Source organism: Microtus pennsylvanicus, chromosome 3 (genome assembly GCF_037038515.1).
Source record: "Microtus pennsylvanicus isolate mMicPen1 chromosome 3, mMicPen1.hap1, whole genome shotgun sequence".
Taxonomy (NCBI): domain Eukaryota; kingdom Metazoa; phylum Chordata; class Mammalia; order Rodentia; family Cricetidae; genus Microtus; species Microtus pennsylvanicus.
In genome coordinates this window covers 19,281,654-19,303,611 of record NC_134581.1, presented here as the reverse complement: position 1 = coordinate 19,303,611, position 21,958 = coordinate 19,281,654, and the positions used below count along the sequence as shown (strand labels likewise).

The 21,958-nt window shown below is 44.4% G+C and overlaps 2 non-coding genes across 2 annotated transcripts; both read left to right on the top strand.

Moving 5' to 3' along the window:
- Positions 1–18,723: 18,723 nt before the first annotated feature.
- Positions 18,724–18,795, top strand: Trnac-gca (transfer RNA cysteine (anticodon GCA)). Its single transcript has one exon. It is a non-coding gene; the product is annotated as a tRNA-Cys (tRNA).
- Positions 18,796–21,255: 2,460 nt separating this feature from the next.
- Positions 21,256–21,327, top strand: Trnac-gca (transfer RNA cysteine (anticodon GCA)). Its single transcript has one exon. It is a non-coding gene; the product is annotated as a tRNA-Cys (tRNA).
- Positions 21,328–21,958: the final 631 nt, after the last annotated feature.

The following is a 21,958-nucleotide window of genomic DNA, read 5'->3' as shown; positions in this document are numbered from 1 at the left end:
TTTTTGCTGTGTAGTACTCCATTGTGCAAATGTACCACATTTTCCTTATCCATTCTTTGTTTGAAGGGCATTTTTGTTGTTTCCAGGTTCTGGCTATGACAATGCTGCTATGAACATAGTTGAACACATGTCCTTGTGGCACAATTGAGCATCTTTTGGTATGTAACCAAAAGTAATATTACTGGATCTTGAGGAAGGTTGTTTTCTAATTTTCTGAGAAATCGCCATACTGACATCCAAAGAGGCTCTATCAGTTTGCACTCCCACCAGCAATGCAGAAGTGTTCCCTTTTCCCCACAACCTCTCCAGCGTAAGTTGTCATCAGTATTTTTGATCTTGGCTATTCTTACAGGTGTAAGATGGAATCTCAGAGTTGTTTTGATTTGCATTTCTCTGATGGCTAAGGATGTTGAGCATTTCCTTAAGTGTCTTTTAGCCATTTTAGATTCCTCTGTTGAGAATTCTCTGTTTAGGTCTGCACTCTGTTTTTTTTTTTTTTGTTGGATTATTTGTTTTTTTGATGACAAGTTTCTTGAGTTCTTTGTGTATTTTGAAGATAAGTCCTCTGTCTAATGTGGGGTTGGTGAAGATCTTTTCCCATTCTGTAGGCTGCCATTTTGTCTTATTGATCATGTCCTTTGTTTTACAGAAGCTTTTTAGTTTTAAAAGGTCCCATTTATTAATTGTTTCTCTCAGTGTCTGTGCTACTGGGGTTATATTTAGGAAGTGGTCTCCTATGCCAATGCATTCAAGTGTACTTCCCACTTTCACTTCTGTAGGGTTCAGTGTGGCTGGCTTTATGTTAAAGTCTTTGATCCATTTGGACTTGAGTTTTGTGCATGGTGATAGATATGGGTTTGTTTTCATTCTTCTACATGTTTATATCCAGTTATGCCAGCACCATTTGTTAAATATGCTTTCTTTTTTCCATTTCATATTTTTTGCTTCTTTGTCAAAAATCAGGTATTTGTAGGTGTGTGGATTAATATCTGGGTCTTCAATTCAGTTCCATTGATCCTCCTGTCTGTTTTTATGCCAATACCAGGCTATTTTCAGTACTATAGCTCTGTAGTAGAGTTTGAAGTCACGGATTGTGAGTCCTCCTGAAGTTCTTTTATTGTACAGGATTGTTTTGGCTATCCTGGGTTTTTTGCTTTTCCATATGAAGTTGAGTACTGTTATTTTGAGGTCTGTGAAGAATTTTGCTGGTATTTTGATGGGCATTGCATTGAATCTGATTGCTTTTGATAAGATTGCCATTTTTACTATGTGAACTCTACCTACCCAAGAACATGGGAGATCTTTCCACTTTCTGGTGTCTTCTTTAATTTCTTTCTTCAAAAATTTAAAGTTCTTATCATACAAATCTTCCACTTGTTTGGTTAGAGTTATTCTGAGATATTTTATGCTATTTGTGGCTATTGTGAAGGGTAATGTTTCTCTGATTTCTTTCTCAGCCAATTTATCATCTGTGTAAAGGAGAGCTACTGGTTTTTGAGTTAATCTTATATTCTACTACATTACTAAAAATGTTTATGAGTTATAGAAGTTTCTTGGTGCCATTTTTGGGGTCGCTTATGTAAATTATCATATCATCAGCCAATAGTGAGAGTTTGACTTCTTTTGCAATTTGTATTCTCTTGATCTCCTTTTGTTGTCTTATTGCTCAATTCTGAGAATCTGAAAGTCATCAAGTAGGGTGCCCTGCATCTGAAGTCTAAAAGGTGGGACTATACTGACAATTAAAGTAACCTTTCCCCCTTATTTGCCCTTTTTTATGGAATATTTCTTATATGCTTATATCTTTATTATAGTTTGTTATCTTAGTACATGGATATATATATACACACATATATATACATATATATATATATAATCGTTGCTATTCTTTGGTTGATTCTCTCAATGTTTTGTTCTCTGGATATGTGGAGAGAAACATTAAACACATGCACACATTATATAGTGACATTACACAAGCACACACACACACCTGTGTATGTTTAGAATTATATTAAACATCTTTTGTTAGAAGGTACCCCACTCCCTGTAACACATAAATGGTGCCATATTTTCTAAGACATGTCCTAAGTATCCAAGTTACAGTAAAAGATGAGACCACGTGAGTGCTGAATTCCTGTTACAAATGTCCATGGATTCTACCCATTATCTTAAAATGCAGTTTGCTAGTCCCGTATGGTGTATTGAATCTATGTTGCTGGTTGACTGAGAAGTATCAGCATGGCCTATTGAAGCATGAAGTGAGTGTCTGGACCTAGGAGGCCAGCTGGATAAATAAAGACAAGCAGGGTTTGGTGTAGGACAAGCCCTCGGGCTTTCCACAAACTGATTACCTTTTTGGGTTCTTTATAAAACTTCTCAAGTTAGGGAACAAATGATGTAAAAATGCCTTTAAGCTTCTGCAGTGGGCGAGGGTTGGTAGTTTTCCATATGAACCCTGTTTACCCACATTCTCTCTGGAGAAGGTGTATTTTAATACTCAGTTGCATTCTTAGCACCACCCCTTGAACCTATTTCTCATTATCCATTATGGGTCAGAGATGCTTATTGACATGGGACATGAGGACTGAAGAGAGCAGCTTAGTGGGGGTCCAGGTGAAAACAGTCCCCATGGTTCAGAACACAAGGGGGTGCATTGTTTGCAAAGTGTTTAAAAGAAAGGATGAAAAGGCTCCAGGATTTGCTATCATCATGCGCATAATTCTAAACAGCTATCCCTAACTCTTCTCCTTTCCTCCACTGACCACGCCCATCCTTTCTCTTACTGGGAACACCACTGGGGACTGCAGGGCTCTGTGCACAGTGAAGACAGCAGCAGCTTGGTGTGTCATTTCCTGCCGGATGAGAGCATTACATTAGCACACACCAGCCTGCTATCCAGGGGGTCCCCGAACCCCTTCATAGCTCTTTACTTTTTGTTGTTGTTGTTTTGAGATAGGGTTTCTCTGTGTAACACTCCTAGCTGTCCTGGAACTTTCTTTATAGACCAGGCTGGCCTCGAACTCACAGAGATCCGCCTGTCTCTGTCTCTCGAGTGCTGGCATGTGCCACCACTGCCCAGCAACTTTTTATTTTTAGTCAATCAAAATTAAATAATGTTAAAATTAGCATTGTAAGAGGTTTTTATTTTTTCCTCTGTATAAGTAGTGATCACCACACTGAACAGTGCAGACACAGAATATTTCTGTAATTCAAGAAAATTCTATTAGTGTTGCTCTAGATTCTATTAACATTAGTTTTATAAAAGGAATACATTGGTGTCATTGCTCAGCTATGGCATATATATGTGTGTGTGTGTGTGTGTGCATGTGTGTGTATGTACACATTTCTCAGAACTAATAGTGGCAAAATAAATCTTAAGTAAAGAATATCTACTCATAGAAGTCTGAGATGTCCATTTGACATACATGTTGCTGAATGCCCTATGCCAACATGTTGAAGATTCTAGGTGTTTATATTTAGTTGAGAAAACAGACAGGGAGGCAAATGCAATACTGTAGTGTAATTGCTGAAGTGTATTTGAAGTGTGGAGCCAACACAGAGAGGTGCAACAAGCTGCTTCCACCTGGAAGGTGACGGGTGGCATTGGAAGCACGTGCAGGGGAAGGCAGTGTGGTCGTGTGACTGGAGAAATGAAGGTGGGATGATTTAATAAGGTTCATTCCATCCCAAGCCATTGTAAAAAGGAACATACAAAGTCACTGCCAACGCAAAGGAAAAGAGCTGCAGCCCCCACTTCCTCAGCACTGATGTTCCCTAGAGGTAAAAATGCATTGGGCTGGCAGAATCAGGAATGCCAAGCTGGGTTAGTGTCACAGAACCCACATTTCTCCAGAAGTCATGCCTTGGGGAAGATACAAGTTTGGTAAGAAGAAATGGTAACAGGGATTTTGAACCAAAACTTGAAGAAATAAGGATGCATTTCATGACCTGGAGTTTGGGGCATGAGGATGTGGGGAGCGGAGGAGAGGCAATAAGTGACAGTATACAGGGGGGGAAAAGTGAAGAAGCCTTTTGTATTTAGTGGTGAGTTTTATTTAGATAAATGTTGTGTTTTGTGTGTATTTGTGTCTGTGTGTGTTTCCCTAGAGTTAAAACAGTGGATTAACTGGAGCCATAGAGAGGGACTAATTGTGTTAAACTTTTGCCTACCTTCAGCATACGTGGACACCTACACAAAGTTTACTAGGTACTTGTTGGCTGTAGTTATGGTACTGGTTTTCAAAGACTGGCTAACATAACCATCAGCTCTTGGGGCTGGAGCAGTGGATTAGCATTTAAGAGAGCATATTGTTCTTACAGAGGACCTAGCTTTGGTTTCCAGCACGCACCTGTTGGCTCATTTCAGCTCTAGGAGATCTGAGGTCCCTCTGGCCTCTTCAGGTACTGCACTCACACAAAACCCAGAGACTGACAGACGCTCATAATTAAAAATAAAATAAGCCCCGAAAACAGGCACTTCTGAAGATTGGTAGGAATAGAGCTTCTCCAACAGGTTCTTACTGCACCCAAGTATCCCAGGTATTCCTAACACAACTGCCTCCAATGAACATGATTCCAGAAATTCTTCTTTAAAATAATCACAACAAAATAGGGAAATAAGTCACCAGAATACTTCTTGGTAATTTCTTTCTCAAGGGAGAAAAATGAATATGTATAGAACATTTTAGTTTTGACTTCCAGGGAAATCTGCATTCAGAGCCAATGGCAAATGGATTCCAGAAATTGGTCATTATATGTGGAAAAGTGGCTGACTGACTCTGTTAAGAACGCCTAACGAACAAATTGCTTGGATTCTAAGGTTTATTTAATTTGCAATGTGCTTTTAGTAGCCATAATCTGCTTAGTTCTACAGACTGGGGTCAAGGGTAGGGCTTGTCTAGCCATAGCATCAAATGAAACGCTGAGCAGTGACCGGGTAGAACTCAAAATCTTCATTGTAACCAATCAGCGTTCTCTCTAAGACCCTTTTCAAGTTCCCCAAGGAATGCTTCCCTTTGGAGGTGAAGAATGAAGGGAGCATGGGGCTTAACCCAACCAACGATGGCCTGGGCTATTGTTGAGACTATGCCATATACACGCTGGAGCCAGCTGAGTGAGTCTGGCCCACACTGCGCTGTGGAGCCAGGAAAGGCAGGAGACAGGAAGGTTTAAAGGGCTCTACCTCCCACCATCAGTGCTCAGAGCTGCTTGGCAAAAATGGCCCATGAGCCAAGGAGCCTATATGGATAAATGTTTTTTATGTTAAAACTTTTAACAGAGTTGAGGATTCATGAATTCTTTTAATTTTGTGATTGTAAGATTTAAAATAAAAAGCAGAGGCAATAAAAATCAGCATAGCTATATCCGCCTAAGCTTATGAACATGGTAGTCTCAGAGCCACTGACATGGTGGGTTCCTGGGAACCTGAGCTAAATTTGCCAGCTGATCATGGTCTATGGCAGGGACTGCTGAATGTGGCCTGTGCCTTGCCCAGGCACAGCAGGCAATGAGGGAGCAGCCTCCTGGTCCCAAGTTCCTGGGTGGGACCCCAAACAACAGAGGGAGCATAGCTTGTACCTCACTGTGTGGCCCAACTTCAGCTGTGAGCCCAGATTCTGGTTCCCAGTCTGGCAGCTAAGCTGTAAAAATGTAACCTCAGGGGACTGCATCCCCAGGCCCAGACAGGTGTCTGTGAAAATGTAAATGTGTAAGTTTAAGCCTGCCAGTTAGACAGACGTGCAGTTTAGATCAGAAAAAAAGACATAGCCTGCATGATTAGAATGCATGTACCGAGGACAGGTAAGTCTGGGAAACAGGAAAGTGTTCGCCTAAGGTAGCCGCGATCATCTGTCCTGTTGCAGAAGCACAGACTTCATTAAAATTAGTAAAAAGGGAGGAATTGTGGAGGTCCAAAAATGTGAGCCTATTTCCACCTTGTCTGAAGGTCAGAGAGTTTGAGGTTGCTCAGAATTGTTGACAACATCCAGGCTACACAGCCTGACCCAAAAACAGTTGGTTCTTTTGACAGTAAGATGCCCTGTACAGGTAGATCCACTCCACCTTGAGGGATGGTCAGGATATGCAAGCATATTTCTGCTCCTTCCTTTGTACCAGGAGGTTTGACCTAGGGAATGGCTGCCTTCAGGATATTTGGTCTAGGGTAGGTTCACTGCCTAAACAACAGGATGTAATGAATGGATTAATGGCTTCATGGCTCAAAGTATTGAAGCAATTAACTGTTCGAGTTGTCATTTGTATCATGTTAAGAAGTCCTTTGTTGCCTCCTTTCCCCTTTTGTGTTAGGGTATAAAAGTGTATAGAAAATTAAATGTGGGATTTCAGTATTCACTGAAATTTCCTCCCAATATTATCCTATATTTTTGTTCTATTATTTTACTCATGTCTTCATATCCTTTACTAACATTTCTGAACCTGTGCCCTTATCCCGGTAAGTGTTATTTTTGTCGTGGCTGGTCCCCGACACATATCAGTGTCTTTAATTCACGTTTATGGATCTGCCCCCAAATGACGGAGATGAAGACTTCTCTGGGGGTCTTCATGAGAGGGGCTCCTCATGGCTAGAGAAGGGGCTTCTCATGGCTAGAGAAGGGCATGAGAGAGTAGACTGGGGTTGGTATTCTGAATCCTGAGGAAAGCATCAAGGGTTTCTGTGCTTCTTGGAAGAGAGATAGTGTGCAGCGGGTAGTGAGTGAGGTATTTTGGCCTTCTGGGTTTCCTTATGTTTGATCTTGATTGGCCCTATAGCTCCATTAATTTACTGATTGAGTCATTACATAAGTAATGTTTAGACCTATGGGAAGCTAGAAAGGGCATGTGGGAAGACAAGAAATCATCCAGAGAGTTCTAAAGAGGAGTGGACCACACAGAGCTCTGCAGAAGCCTTCTGGGAAGGAGGACTGGATATTGAGCCTCAGGAGAGAATTAAAAAGTCAGAATGCCCGGCAAATGCTGAAAATCTCACTAAATATAATCATTATTGCCCTGTCAGGGAATTCTGTCTTCTTCATTTACCAGGGAATGATAGGTCTGAGCGCTTGCCTTCTGACAGGATAGTAGCTCTTCGCTTAGCCCCAAGAAGTGAAGACATTGCTCCCGACTAGGTTTCTTAACCCCAAGTTAGTCAGCTTTGAGGCTTTGTATACACCAAAGTGACCTTTCTGGGTGGCAGAAATCTTGAGGTTTGAGTAAGGAAGACATCCTCCTGTGGCCAGAGTAGTGACTGGAGCCTGAAGCAGAGGATAGACCAGAGAAGTTCAGAAATTCTTAGAAGGAAGCACAGTGCATGAAAGGTGGAGGGAACTATGGTAACCAGGGAGCAGAGAAGGTCTCCTTGAGATACCTGTTCTCAGAGCATCACCTCTGAGTCACTTCCTCCAACCTCCTCTGCAGATGGATCATCTGACTCATGATGGAGAAACCCCACATTGTCCATGTCCTTGGTCAACATCAACAGCAAAGGCCACTGACTCTGCCTAGCAGCTGCTTATCCAGGTGGTATTCTTTGGGTTTATAACTTGAAGAAATGCTAATCACAGAGCAGAGCAAAATGTCTCAAGAGGCACTGTGTAGGACTCTAAAGATACTCTCATCAGGAAATGGTCCAAGTGTGGCCTCTGGACCACCAGCAGCAGCGTCTTAGAAACTGTGAGGGATGCAAATTCTGGACTTACCTGGAATGGGCCATGCTGCCACAGCAACCACCACTTGATGGAGGAAGGTCATTGGTTAAAAAATAAAGAAACTGCTTGGCCCCATAGGTTAGAACATAGGTGGGTGGAAAAACAGAACAGAATGCTGGGAGGAAGAGGAAGTGAGCTCATATGCCTTAGCTCTGCTCTCTGGGGCAGACGCGATGAAGCTCCGACCCAGGATGGATGTAGGCTAGAATCTTCCTGGTAAGCGCACCTTGGTGCTACACACATTAATAGAAATGGGCCAGGCAGTGTTTAAATGAATACAGTTTGTGTGTTGTTATTTCGGGGCATAAACTAGCCAGGCAGCTGGGAGCAGGGTGGTGGAACACAGTCCACAGCTACTACTACAACCACCACTACCACCACCACCACCAATCACCATCACCACCACCACCACCACCACCACCACCACCACCACCACCACCACCATCACCACCACCACCACCATCACCACCACCACCACCACCACCACCACCACCATCACCACCACCACCATCACCACCACCACCACCATCACCACCACCACCACCATCACCACCACCATCACCACCACCACCATCACCACCACCACCACCACCACCACCACCACCACCACCACCATCACCACCATCACCACCACCATCACCACCACCACCACCACCATCACCACCACCACCACCACCATCACCACCACCACCACCATCACCACCACCACCATTACCACTGCCGCCACCACCACCACCACCACCATCACCACCACCACCATCACCATCACCACCGCCACCAATCACCATCACCACCACCACCACCACCATCACCACCACCACCACCATCACCACCACCACCATCACCACCACCGCCGCCGCCACCACCACCACCACCACCACCACCACCACCACCACCACCACCACCACAGGCTTCCCTCATAGTTCTGTAGTTCTGCTGCCCCTGAGAACCCACAAATGCACAGTTTGGGAAATTTGTGGAAGCACATCTCCCTTCTCATTTGAAGGAATATTCAGAAAATGGAACAAATTCATATTTTTCTGCCTTTACCTGTTGTTACAACATATAATGTAAGAAGAAAATCAGAGCTTTTGTCCCGCTCCACTCCTCTGAGACAGGGTTTGTAGCCCTAGCTGGCCTGGAATTCACTATGCACATAGATAGGCCTAGAATTCACAGAGTTCCATCTGCCTGTCTCTGTCTAAAAGCATGTACCACCATGTCAAGATTCTTTTGGTTTTTTTTTCCCCCCTGAGATAGTCTCACTGTGTAGCCTAGGCTGCCCTTGATTCCGACTCTGCCTCCCAATTACACTAGAATTACAGGTGTGTGTCACCAGGCCTGGTAAAATGGTTTCATTAGGCTAGAGAAAGTATAGTGCATTGTTAAGCTACAGAAGACACACAAATACCAAGGTATGACTGTAAGAGGTGGTGGCATACTCTTACAGTCCTCGGGAGGATGAGGCAGGAGGATGGCATGCTTCAAGCCAGCCTGGGCTACAAAGTAAGACCTTGTTTCAAAGAGTGTCTTCCAGGATGTACAGGCATCTTGGTGAACTCAGAATGGAATATGAAAACAGATTAGATGGTTAGAGGCTTGCTCTTTTGTCCACAATGGTGGTTCTCCGCTAGAAGCACAGGCTCTCCCAGCAGGCCAGCCTTTGACCTCCTCCATATTCTGACAACTTCTGCCTGGAGCTGCTGCCAGACGCTCTTTCTTCCTCACCATATCAGGCTTCTTTCTTTGAAGAGGTGCCCAGGACATTAGTCTTCCTGCCTACTCTGCTGGCTGTGTGAAATCTCACCTGTACCTCTGCACGCCTCTGAACTCCCCTTTAACTGAAGACTGTCCAGTAGAATGGGTGGAGTTACTGGATTGATCAAACTAAAGTACAGAAAATCCAGTTAAATTTCAGCTTCTGATAAATAATGCATAATTTTACAGCTCTTGTAAGTTCCATTGAAGGGGCCTTGGAGTAGGCACAAAATATACCCAGACACCAATTTATTTATTTATTTATTTATTTATTTATTTATTTATTTATTATTTTTTTTTTAGTTTTTCGAGACAGGGTTTCTCTGTAGCTTTGGAGCCTGTCCTGGCACTAGCTCTTGTAGACCAGGCTGGCCTCGAACTCACAGAGATCCGCCTGCCTCTGCCTCCCGAGTGCTGGGATTAAAGGCGTGAGCCACCACCGCCTGGCCAGACACCAATTTATTAACACAACACAAAGGAGATTTATTACTCTTGAAGGGACAAGTGGGGTGGGGTGGGTGGGTGGGAGCTGCCCCCTGGAGGGCAAAGACAGGAGCAGGTGTCTCTGTAGGAGTGGTTTTTAAGAAGAAAAAGGGGAAGTCTGTGTTAAGATGAGTTGATAAGCCCTGACTGGACACGTTAAACAGTGTAATCAAACAGTGAATTTTGATTGCTGAACCTTGGTGTTTTGATAGCTGGACCTTGGAGTTTTAGTCACGTGTACAGAAGTGGCCAAATAAAGAAATAGACCTTGGTGGTTAGCTTTAAGAATGCAATCTAACGGTTTAGCAAGAGAGAGGGCAGGGCAGAGGGCAAGATCTGCCAGCACCGTTTTTGCCATGCTCGGGCCTGTTAAAGCCCTTCACCCATTATCAAAAGTTATCGTTTATTTGAAATTTAAATTTAACTGATTTCTTATCATTTCCTACTTGCTGTTTGTTTGTTAGCTTGCTTGCTTGTTTTGCTTTTATGAGACAGAGTCTTACTGCGTAGTAAGACTTCCCTTGAACTCCTGATCCTCCTGCCTCAGTCTCCCGAGTGCGAATATTACAGGTGTGTGCCACCAGGCCTGACAGGTGTCTGGCAGGTTACCTGACATGATTGCTCTCAGGAGCAGGGGTTCTCATCCAGTTCTCTCAGAGAGGAGATAGTCATTTGTTTATTGTTGATTCCTTATGCGTATGTATATATGTGTGCCTGTCCATGGGTACATGTGTGCACGTGGGCCAATGATATCTTGGGAGAGGAAGACTGTCTTGATGTGGGGATGCCTTGAGATTCCAGGACTACGGGGTTCAGTGCATAGGAGAAGTGGTAGGCACTGACCAGGAAGTCGGAGCTGGTGGGAAGGTACAGTTCCTGGTTTGCATAGAGAGGAGTCTGTTACGATGGTATCTGCCTTGGAGGTCTCTCAAGCAAAGCTTGACTACCTGCCAGGAGCTTGCTGTCCATTGATCTTTGAGTCTAGGAAGTTGCTGATATAATGCCACTTGCTAGATGGAGGTGCCAGGACAAATGACAGCGTGATGAATCTCAGGCTCAGCACACCAGAGCGTATTGCCAAGGGCCCATTATTAAACAACGATTTCCTTTTCCTTATTTATTGCCTAATCTTAGTCATGCCACTATGATTGTGTGGTTATGTGTTTCCCCTGGGGGGTTTAAAAACTAAATTTATTTTATTTATTTGTGTGTGTATAGGGGGGCAGGCACACGTACCATAGCATGAATTCGGAGGCCAGAGGGTGATGTGGGAGTGTCATATATCAATCTGTTGATTTCATTGTTTAAGCAATAAAGAAACTGCTAGGCCCATTTGATAGGCCCACCCTTAGGTGGGTGGAGTAAACAGAAGGGAAGGCTGGGAGGAAGAGGAAGTGAGGTCAGACTCCACAGCTCTGCTCTCCGGAGCAGACACCTCAGGAGAGACGCCATGCTACCTGCTCCAGGGAAGACGCACACCATGCCCCAGCTCCGACCCAGGATGGACTTAGGCTAGAATCTTCCCGGTAAGCGCACCTAGGGGCGCTACACAGATGATTAGAAATGGGCCAGAGCAGTGTTTAGAAGAATACAGTGTCCGTGTAATTATTTGGGGCATAAGCTAGCCGGGCAGGGCAGGCGGCTGGGGTGTTTGGGGACGCAACCCCGCTGCCGCCCCTTATTACTACAAATGACGCCCAGACGTGTGGCTAACTGAGTCCACAAAAAACCTGAGAAGGCTTAAAAATAATGGAGAGAGAGTTTAACACAGATTTTTGCTGTTTGTTGGTGGCGTGCTGTAGAGAGATTTCCTGATTCGGCAACAGCAGCAGAAAAAACGCTGTGTCATTTCAAAGCGTGGCTTCCTGAGGCTGTGCCACCAGTGCAAACTCTGGCTTTATGTTTGTATTCCCGCTTGGGATCGGAAGGAGAGTGCTCTGAGACCTTGACGATGACTCAGAGCTCCCCGCCTGCTCCTGGGCAGAAGGCAGAATAAGGCTTAGGCAGGCGGAAGAGCATGGCAGATTCCTGCCGCCATACAGAGACGTGTTTTCAGACTGCACAGTGCTCTGCATGTCAGATTTTGATGTAACTTGGATAAAAAGAATTTCTGTGCTGCATGCTCAGTCTCAGAATTAAAGTGCTGAGTGCCGCTCCTACCTGGTAGCCCCAAGAGGCTTCCTGACTCGGCTTTAGCTGCAAAGCCTGCAGCTCATTAAGAGGTCCTGCCACGAAACACTTAAGTGGTGTTGACGAAAAGCTGAACGCGTGCTTTTCGGTTTTCAGCCATAGCAGAAAAAAAGCTGCGCCGCTTAAAAATGCCGGCTTTCTGGGCCATCCTGCCAGGGAAAACTCTGACTGTCTGAGGCAGGAGGGCCGGCTACCGAGAGAGGATTTGAGTGTTGTCTGTTGTAGCTTGCTGGCTGGCAGGGACCTTGAATGCCATAGAGGTGTGGCTATAAACATGGCTGCAGCCTGTATATCCGCCATGAGGCTGGAAAGCTAAGGAATGGACTGGATCTAGCTGGCAAAGCCACGGCTTTAGTCCTACTGAGATTGCTTGGTAAATTAAAGACTCATGTGGTCAGAAAAACAGAGATACAGTAAAGAGAACGTCAAAACAAAGAAAAATTTTAAATGATTTACAGTGTTAAAATATGTGCAGACTAAAAGTTAAAATTCTTAAAGTAAACCTCTGTGACTTCAAGGTGTGGTAGCACACGCCTTTAATCCCAGTGCCTAGAAGGCAGAGACGAACAGATCTCTGTGAGTTCAAGGTGTGGTAGCACACGCCTTTAATCCCAATGCCTGGGAGGCAGAGACAGGCGGATCTCTGAGAGTTCAAAGACAGCCTGGTCTACAGGGTTATTCCAGGTCAAAGATAAGCACAAAGTTAACCTAGGAATGTCACAGCTGAGATTCTTAAGCGCCTAGTGATTTAAAGGCGCAAATCAAAAGTGCTCCTGGATAGTAAAAAATTGCAGATTCACAATAGGACAGATTCAGACCACTAAACGAGTCACACATGAATGTACGTAGGCTTGGGAGAGAGAAGAAAAGGAATATAGAGAATAAAGTTAATGGTTTAAAAAGAAAAAAGTAAAAGTAAAGTCTTTAAAGAGACAGAGTACAGATAGTTATAGATATAAATAAAAATAAGCCGCGTAAAGATGGAAAATTCACAGAAAGTCTGGATTATGTACATTGTGTTTTCTTTAAAATTTTTGACTGTGAAGGAGCTAAGTACAGAGAGACATTTCATTATATGGGCTGCCAAGTGGAACCAGAACGGATATCATGAGGGTATGATTTCAGAATTTGGGTCTAAGGATATGATGCTTTGGAGAGAGTCTTCTTTTGTTTTCACAGAGGATGAGACCCTGTTCATTTCTTCTATTCCGATTTGGTATGATGGACCACGTCCTCCTGAAGGGTTGCTGTGAACATCTTCAGAAAATTGCCTTGCTCAACTGCCAACTGAGATAAACCTGGCACACAGGTTACACCCTAAAATCATTAACGACGCCCCCATTCAGCAGGAAGCAGTTTGGAGAGAAAAAACTGCGCCCATGTTCCCAAATATAGTTTATAAATGTTCTTTTACATTTAAAGGGGGATATGATATAGGTATGAATAATTTGCATTAGTATAGATTTTGCTTTATTTATAGAGATTTAAGGTCAATTTTGTTATATGTATAAATGTTTCTGATGTAATTTTTACTTGATAACTGTTTTGTTATATGTAATTTTGCTATGTTAAAGTTAAAGCCTTCCTTTTTTTGTTTAAACAGAAAAAGGGGAAGTGATGTGGGAGTGTCATATATCAATCTGTTGATTTCATTGTTTAAGCAATAAAGAAACTGCTAGGCCCATTTGATAGGCCCACCCTTAGGTGGGTGGAGTAAACAGAAGGGAAGGCTGGGAGGAAGAGGAAGTGAGGTCAGACTCCACAGCTCTGCTCTCCGGAGCAGACACCTCAGGAGAGACGCCATGCTACCTGCTCCAGGGAAGACGCACACCATGCCCCAGCTCCGACCCAGGATGGACTTAGGCTAGAATCTTCCCGGTAAGCGCACCTAGGGGCGCTACACAGATGATTAGAAATGGGCCAGAGCAGTGTTTAAAAGAATACAGTGTCCGTGTAATTATTTGGGGCATAAGCTAGCCGGGCAGGGCAGGCGGCTGGGGTGTTTGGGGACGCAACCCCGCCGCCGCTCCATATTACTACAAGAGGGCAACTTGAAGGAACGGGTTCTCTTTTTCCACTATATGAGTCCCAGGGACTCACAGACTTGGCAACAAACACTTTAACCCAATGAAACCTCCCACCAGCCCAAAACTGTGGATGCATTTGGGATTCATTTATAAAGTGGATCAGTTCTCTTGGCGAATCAGAGCACGGCAGGGCCTGCACAGAGCAGGCACAGTGTGCTTGATGATGGTAGACGGTCGGGAGGCAGGAAAAGATCAGGATCCAAACTCCTTAACAATCTGCCATCCTTCTTTAGGAATGGGTGGCAGGATGCCCCCACAGAGACAACACTGAGAGGGAGCACAGGCATGCAGTGCCAGCTGGGTGTGCTGCATAAAGTAAGCCTAAATTAGTAGTGTGCACCAATTTTTCTGCTCCACATTGTCTAGGGCCCCAGCTAAGAAGACTGAAGGTTGGGGTGACTTGAGAGCTGGGGTTCCACATGTGAGGTGGTACAGTACTTTGTTTCTCTTTTCGGCTTCTTACATTTTGTGTAATGCCCTCAAGTTTTACCCATGTTGATGCGACCAGCAGAACGGCCTTATTTTTATAGTTGAACAATCTTGCACTGTGTGCATGCAAGCATGTATTACCTTTTCTTTAACTGTTTACCTGTTGTTGATGGACGGTAAAAGTTGTTCCTATGTGCTGGGCATTTATGAACAAAGTTACAATGACCAGGGCAGAGGGTACAGAGAGCTTCACTATGCCTTGATTTCATCACTTGTGAAAATAAAGGTGAAAATAGTTCCTCCTACATTGCTTATTTTGAAGATTAAGTGAACAGCATTTTAAAGTGTTAAGAAACATTCGTCACAAACTGTAAAAACATGTGTTTAACATAATTTTTAATGTATTCCAATAGTTATGTATTTATTTTAATGTGCAATAGAACAAAATACAATTGGCATGATTTCAAGGATGTTTTTGCTTAGTATGAGGCTAAGTAAAAACTGTGGGTTGATTTTGTTATTCTTAAAAATGATCCCCGGGCGGGCTGGCGGCACCGCGCAGGCGGTGGCAGCAGGTAACAGACAAATAAACACAGGAAATAGCCATAAGTATTTATTAAGGAAGAGGGAGAGAGAGAAAGAGAGAGAGAAGAGATAAAAGGAGAGAAAAGAGATAAAAGGAGAGAGAGACAGAAAAAACATGTGCACGCGTCAAGGAAGCAGAAAAGGAAGGGCCCAAGATGGCGGCGGGCAGGTCAGAGGTAATGGGAGTGGGCGTGGCTTGTCCCTTAAAGTGACAGGAAAGCGCAACAAATTTCAAACAAATATTAAGCAAATACTATTGAGGAAGGGTACGTAGGCTCGAGAAAAGCCAACTGCATGAAAGCCAGCAGCTGATGCAACCTCAGAGTTGTCTGACAATAGGGCATCTTAAGACCACACAAATGGTAAAAACCAAAAAACAAAACAAAAATCAAAGCCTGGCAGTGGTAGTGCACACCTTTTAATCTCAGCACTCTAGAGACAGAGGCAGGAGGCAGGTGGATCTCCATGGATTCAAGGTTAGCCTGGTCTCCAGAGTGAGTTCCAGGACTTCCAAAGCTACACAGAGAAATCCTGTCTCAAAAAATAAACAAACAAACAATAACAAAATAAAAATAATAAACCAGAAAAAGATTATCTCAAACCAGTTGGGGTCAACATGACCAACCAAGATGTCTGCTAATTCTGCTACTACCTTTGCTTCAGCGTATCGAAGTCTCTGTATCATTAGCCTTACAAATGGCTTCTCCCATTTTCAACAGACACCACAACACGTCCAGAAAATCCTGTGCAATGGCAGAAACATTTCTGGAGGAAATTCTGGCTGATTCCTGGAATTTCCCACCTTCCCTCCACCCTGTTCTACCTCAGGAACATAAATCTCTCACCCACTGGAGCTTTTACCCAAGAGTCTGGGTGGTGAGGGGTGAGGCGCTTCTTTGAGAAGCAGAAATTCCCGGCCATGGGTGTGTACTTTTAGCCTTATCTTATCACAGGATTCTTGGGTGCGGACTAGAACCTGGAAAGTGGGTTAGGTGAGGACTCTGCTTGTGGCCTCCAGCTCTGAGACCTCAACCAGCAGCCTTAGCACAGGAGACACGCTGTGGAAATAGTAAAAGTTATGCCAGGAAAAAGTGAGTGATGAGGTTTGGGAAATTCCGAAAATGATGGGGGCCGGGAGGTGGTGTTTAGAATGATAATGGATCCAGGTCCCTGAAGGATTTCCTGAGACACAGGCGCTTAGTCTTACCACGTGGGAAGTCCCCTAGAAAATGAGCGTGATTGGTGACTACAATCCATTAGTTATCCAACAAACCGGTTTTTTTTTTTTTTTGAGTTCCAACATGGCCCCCTGCCATGGAGAGTTTCCAAAGGGTACTGCCTTTGAGGCACCTTGAGTAGAGTAGCCCCTTCCCTGATACACCACTGACCTTAAACAAGGCTATTCGTCGTTTCTCACCCTGTACTCAGTCTGCAAAGGAAGTGATTGGAATGATCTCTAAATCCCCCCAGGCACTGGGGCCCTTCAGTAAGAAGCAAGCACACTGCTCCTCTGCTACTGTTGAAATCTCAGCTCCCACTGATGCCAAAGAGAGGAAAGAACAAGGAGTAAATAAAGCATGTGCTCTGAGTCTTAGCTCTTCACAGTGTCAGAATTTGAACACTTACCCCTCGCTGATGGGGCCTGGCCCCGTGTCCAAAGGCATTCCTTGTTTTCTAGTTGCCACTGTTAGAAACAAACCAATACTAAATCATCTTGGTGTTGCTCAAGGGAACACATAAGAGTGAAAGTGGCAGCCGGGCGGTGGTGGCGCACGCCTTTAATCCCAGCACTCGGGAGGCAGAGGCAGGCGGATCTCTTTGAGTTCGAGACCAGCCTGGTCTACAAGAGCTAGTTCCAGGACAGGCTCCAAAACCACAGAGAAACCCTGTCTCAAAAAACCAAAAAAAAAAAAAAAAAAAAAAAAAAAAAAAAGTAAGAGTGAAAGTGGCAATTTCTTTCTGCAGAAAGGGCACACCAGAGCCAAGGCCCAGCTATCAAGCAGCCAGAGGCAGGACATTCACTTGGTTGTTATTTTATTACCTGGAGTGAATGTCTTTTCCCTGGTTGGATGGGGTCTGACTGTTTACCTTCTCTCCCAGTTGACTGGTTTAGAAAGAGTTGGTAAAAAAGAAAAGAAGGCAAAGAAGAAGGGGCTGCTGTTGCAGGCCGTCAAGTTCTAAGAATGCAGTGGGACCTTTGTGTAAACAGAAGTCTATTGGAGTTGGGGGGATTAAGAGGTTTGCATCAAAGTCTTACAAGGCGAGGGGATATGGAATATTGTGGTCGGTTGGTGATTCACCTTGCATAGAACAAAAATTTCTCCCACCATCATGTGAACATTTTCCAGCACACAGCCCACCGCCACACTTTCACCTTGCTATGCCTTGCCTTCTGTTACAGAACAAACGTCTCTACGATCATCAGCTAAAATGAATCTTTCTTCTCTTAAGTTGTGTGTATCAAGTATTTTGTCAATGATCTGAAGTAACTAATGTTCTCATTTCTAGTGTGAGGCAGGGTGTCCAAAAATGGGACGGAGTCTCTACTCGCCACAGCCTTCATACGGATTGATTACTCCCCAAATTAAGATTCTTGAGAAAGACCTAAATAATGCAGAGGGCCTGAGCAACTGTCAGGAGGAACTCCCTCATAGATGCTTACACATGGGTTTCCATAGGAGGCCTCAGTGAATGTTACTCGGAAAGAGGAAGATGTCGATGAGGTCAGGAAACACCGGCTGCTGGAATTGGGGGCACACTTGGGAGTTAAAAAGAAGCTTTGGCAGTGGGACCGGGGTCGATAATTTAGTTAGTCAATTGTGAGCCTCTCGTGTCCATTCCTGTTTCTTGAATCAAATGAGCTTTCAGGGTGGACAGTACTGCAGGTTTCTGGTGAGTTGGGATATATATATATAACCTAGTATTTATATTACACAAGAGTGCCACTGATCATCTATTTTCAGCAGATAGAAATCATTTACAGTTATGGCTCAGGACAGCTGTCTCTCACCCATTGTTATTGAGATTTATTGAACCCCCTCCCCCCCATGAGTCAATTTAGTGCTATAGTTAGTTATCTTCCAAGCGCCAGTTTGGAGCTTTGTTCTGTGACAGCCTGGAGAACAATGAGGACCCATGTAAGTAGGAGCTGAGTAACCATGTTGGGAATCCAATCACTCATATTTTATCCATGTTCTCAGCTGTGGTGACACTGGTGGTTTTTCCTAGCAAGTCAGATTTGCTTTATACGGAATACAATCAGCAGGAATGGAGCTTTGAATACTGGCCAGCCTAAAGGAGATTTTTCTGGGCCCTGTGAACTAAGCTCTTCAGATCCCTGTCTTGTTTCATTATAAATCTCCTCTACCGCTTCTAATGCCCAGACTCCTTCTAGGCAGCACTCCTAATTATAGCTCTTCTGAGTCACTGGAGGCTTTTAAGAATCAGAATGCTAAGAGACAGATACACTATAAAAACAAACTTACCTTACTGGGGGTATAGCTCAGGGGTAGAGCATTTGACTGCAGATCAAGAGGTCCCTGGTTCAAATCCAGGTGCCCCCTGTCCATCTCTGATTTTGCTTTAGAATATAGATTGAATTTGACTTTTAATATTCTCTGTGGTTCATGGATGACGGAAGAGTTAACAATTTCCCTTGAGTTATTTGGATATTATGAGTATCAGTCTAGGCTCTCCTAATGTTCACTGTCTTCTGCTTTTTTTTGTAGTAATTTTACAAGGTATGTGCTGTCTGAACTTCATTCATGGAGATGGATATTCAGGGATCATTTGTAACTTGTAAAAGTCCAAAGCTGCAAAGGGGAAGTTAGGATTTGATCTCAAGACACACCTTCCATGCCCTCACTATTCCGCTCACGTTACCATTCTGAACTAAAACTGTCAGACTTGGTGACACATACCTGTCATTTCAGCACTTGGGAAGCAGTGAGGGGAAGATCTAGGCCATCTTTGGCACTGTAATGAGTTTGAAGCCAGTTGGCTAAGTGATGCCGACCTTAAAACCAAACCACCAAACAAATTCTTCTGTGTGATGTTTCCAAGGTCCCCTGGTTCCTACAACATTCCTACTGTAAGGACATCCAAGGAATTTAGTGACAGTGTATATGTGTGTGTGTGTGTGTGTGTGTGTGTGTGTGTTTATCTTTCCCAATGTGGTCCACATTGAATAAATCTCTCCTTTCTGCTTTTCATTATGAATTTGGCTCTTTTATTGGCTTATTGTGGATGGGTGGCTAAGCTCGGCTTGTTGGATCAGAGGCTGTGACCGACCTTAAGTTTGGTAGCATTCTGATGACATTTTGAGCATCTACTCTGCGTGGGAACTGTACAAAGCATGAACCCAGAGATGGCAGAGACTCAGCTCTCTCTGCTCCCGATCAGAAGGCAGGCATGAGCTATGCCGGGTGTACCAGGCTTAGCAGAGTGAAGAGGCAGCGATTACATTCATCTAAAGGAGGGGAGGTTAGGGGAGGCTTCGGAGAGAGGAGCTTATGGCCTGTCGGCCTCAGAGAATAATGTCCCACAGGTGGAGAGTGGATGAGGCGGGGATGGCTGGAGACGGATGGTGTAGGCAGTTCTCGGCAAGAGCAGCGGCAATGCACTGGGAGAGGCTGGAGCCAGGACGCTGCTTAGAGCGAAATGTAGGGAGTGAGAAGAAGAGACAAGTAGAGATCAAGGGTGAATAGCGTTGTGTGCGGTCTAGGAGACTCAGAGTTTATTGGAAATGCATTTGCAAGGGGTGTGTAAATAGACTTTGTTTTCTGACAGGCTCTGCACACAGTGTGGGTGGAGGTGGCGATTGGAGGCTGGGACAGGGAAAGGGTGGCAATCGACTTGGGCAACCTCAAATGTAAAATCAACAGCACTTGGTCATTAGCTGGAGATGGGCACGACCCAGAGTTGCCTGAAATATTTGGCCCAGATGACAGTGGTGTCACCAAGCAAGACAGAGATGGGGAAGGTTTTCACATGATTAGATACGCAGGCCCAGCACTCAGTCCTGAGCCTACACCAGAATCCTGGCCTGACAACCTGCTAATTCTGGGAGCTTCGACTAGATACTTCACCTATGTTGTGCCTCTATTTTTCACGTGCCAAATGAGCACACTGTCAGTAATGTTTTTTTTTTTTTTTTTTTTTTTGTGGGATTTTTGTGGGTAAACATTCAGTCCATGGTGAGGCACACTGTAAATCACCAGTGCATTTGAGCTATTGTTCTTTCCAACAGAGCAAAATACATGGAGATGTAGGGCAGGGAGATAAGAAGCTTAATTTGAGGCACAAACAGTTTTGAAATTTGAGGTTCTCTTTGGGCATTAGAATAGATAGGGTGGAAGTGGGTAATTTGGGGCTTTCAGAAAGCTATTGAGCCCCAGCCCCAGCTTCTTGCTGGTCACTCACTGGCCCTACAGTGTCTGACAGGCCTCGTCAAGGCTGGTTTGTTACAATGATGGGCGCTTCTCTGACTTTTTGGCTCAGTCTTAGCCATGCACAGGATTGAGAGTTCTGAAATTAGAACCAAGGGACGAGGAATCTGGGGTGAACTGTGAACTTCCAACTATTCGTCTTTCTTCGCTTTGCACAAAACTGATGTCCCTACATGGAAATCTGGCGAAAGCGCGCACAGTACATGCACACAGCAACATTTGCCTGTAGTTTCAGAGTCAAGCGTGAACTTCTGAAGACATATGTGGACAGACCTGAGTCCAGATCCTTTCCTAGCTCCACCCTAGGAAAGGCGGCAACATCTGCTTAGAACACTCTGACTCACCTGGAGCTGTGTGCACACCTGCTGATAAAACTCAGGAGCTGGGCCTGAGCTCTAGGGGGCAGGAAGAAAATAAATGCTTAAGTTCTGGGAACAGCAGGAGGCGGTGTGGTGAGAAGCTAATCAGGGATGAGTCAAGTCCTAGAGGAATCTCAGGCATGAGAAGCATTTTATGAGGTGTGATGTAGGTTGTAAGAGCAGCACAAATATTTACAGGAGGCCTGTGTTTGCTATGGGGGGTATAGCTCAGTGGTAGAGCATTTGACTGCAGATCAAGAGGTCCCTGGTTCAAATCCAGGTGCCCCCTGTCATCAGGCTTTTTGTTTCAATCAGCAGCTTCTGTGACAAGTCCTCACTAGGATACAGCAAACACTTGTCTAGAGCTCCAAGCTGAAAGGAGCCTTTCCTCTGAGGTTCATGTTAACCTGTGGCTCGCTGATTGCCTGGCAAGGGAGCCACAAGCTCACACACACACACACACACACACACACATCTTACATACACCTTTAGTTTTCCTTTTCTGTTGGGTCAATCTTATTAACCATACCCTTGGCAACTTCTTTCTTTAAGCTTAAAATAACTTAATTCTGCAAACAAGAGTTTTAAGGATAGTACAGAGAAGTCCCTTACTTCCCCCTTAACATTGGTTAATCTCGTATAGAACCCTGGCATGTTTTTTAAAACTATGAAATAGAGTGGTATTTCATCTGTATTAAATAAATAAAGTTTGCCTGCAGATCAGAAAAGCAAACCAGTCAGCCACCGGCTCTCACCTCTATCTCAGTCTGAAATGGCGATCCTGCCACTAGGAATCCCAGAATGAGACTGTGTCTGAGAGCTGTCTTCTCCTGTCTTATATCCTCTCTAGGACTGGGATGAAAGGCATGTACCACTACTGCCTGGTTTCTATGGCAAACTAGTGTGGCTACTGAAATTAA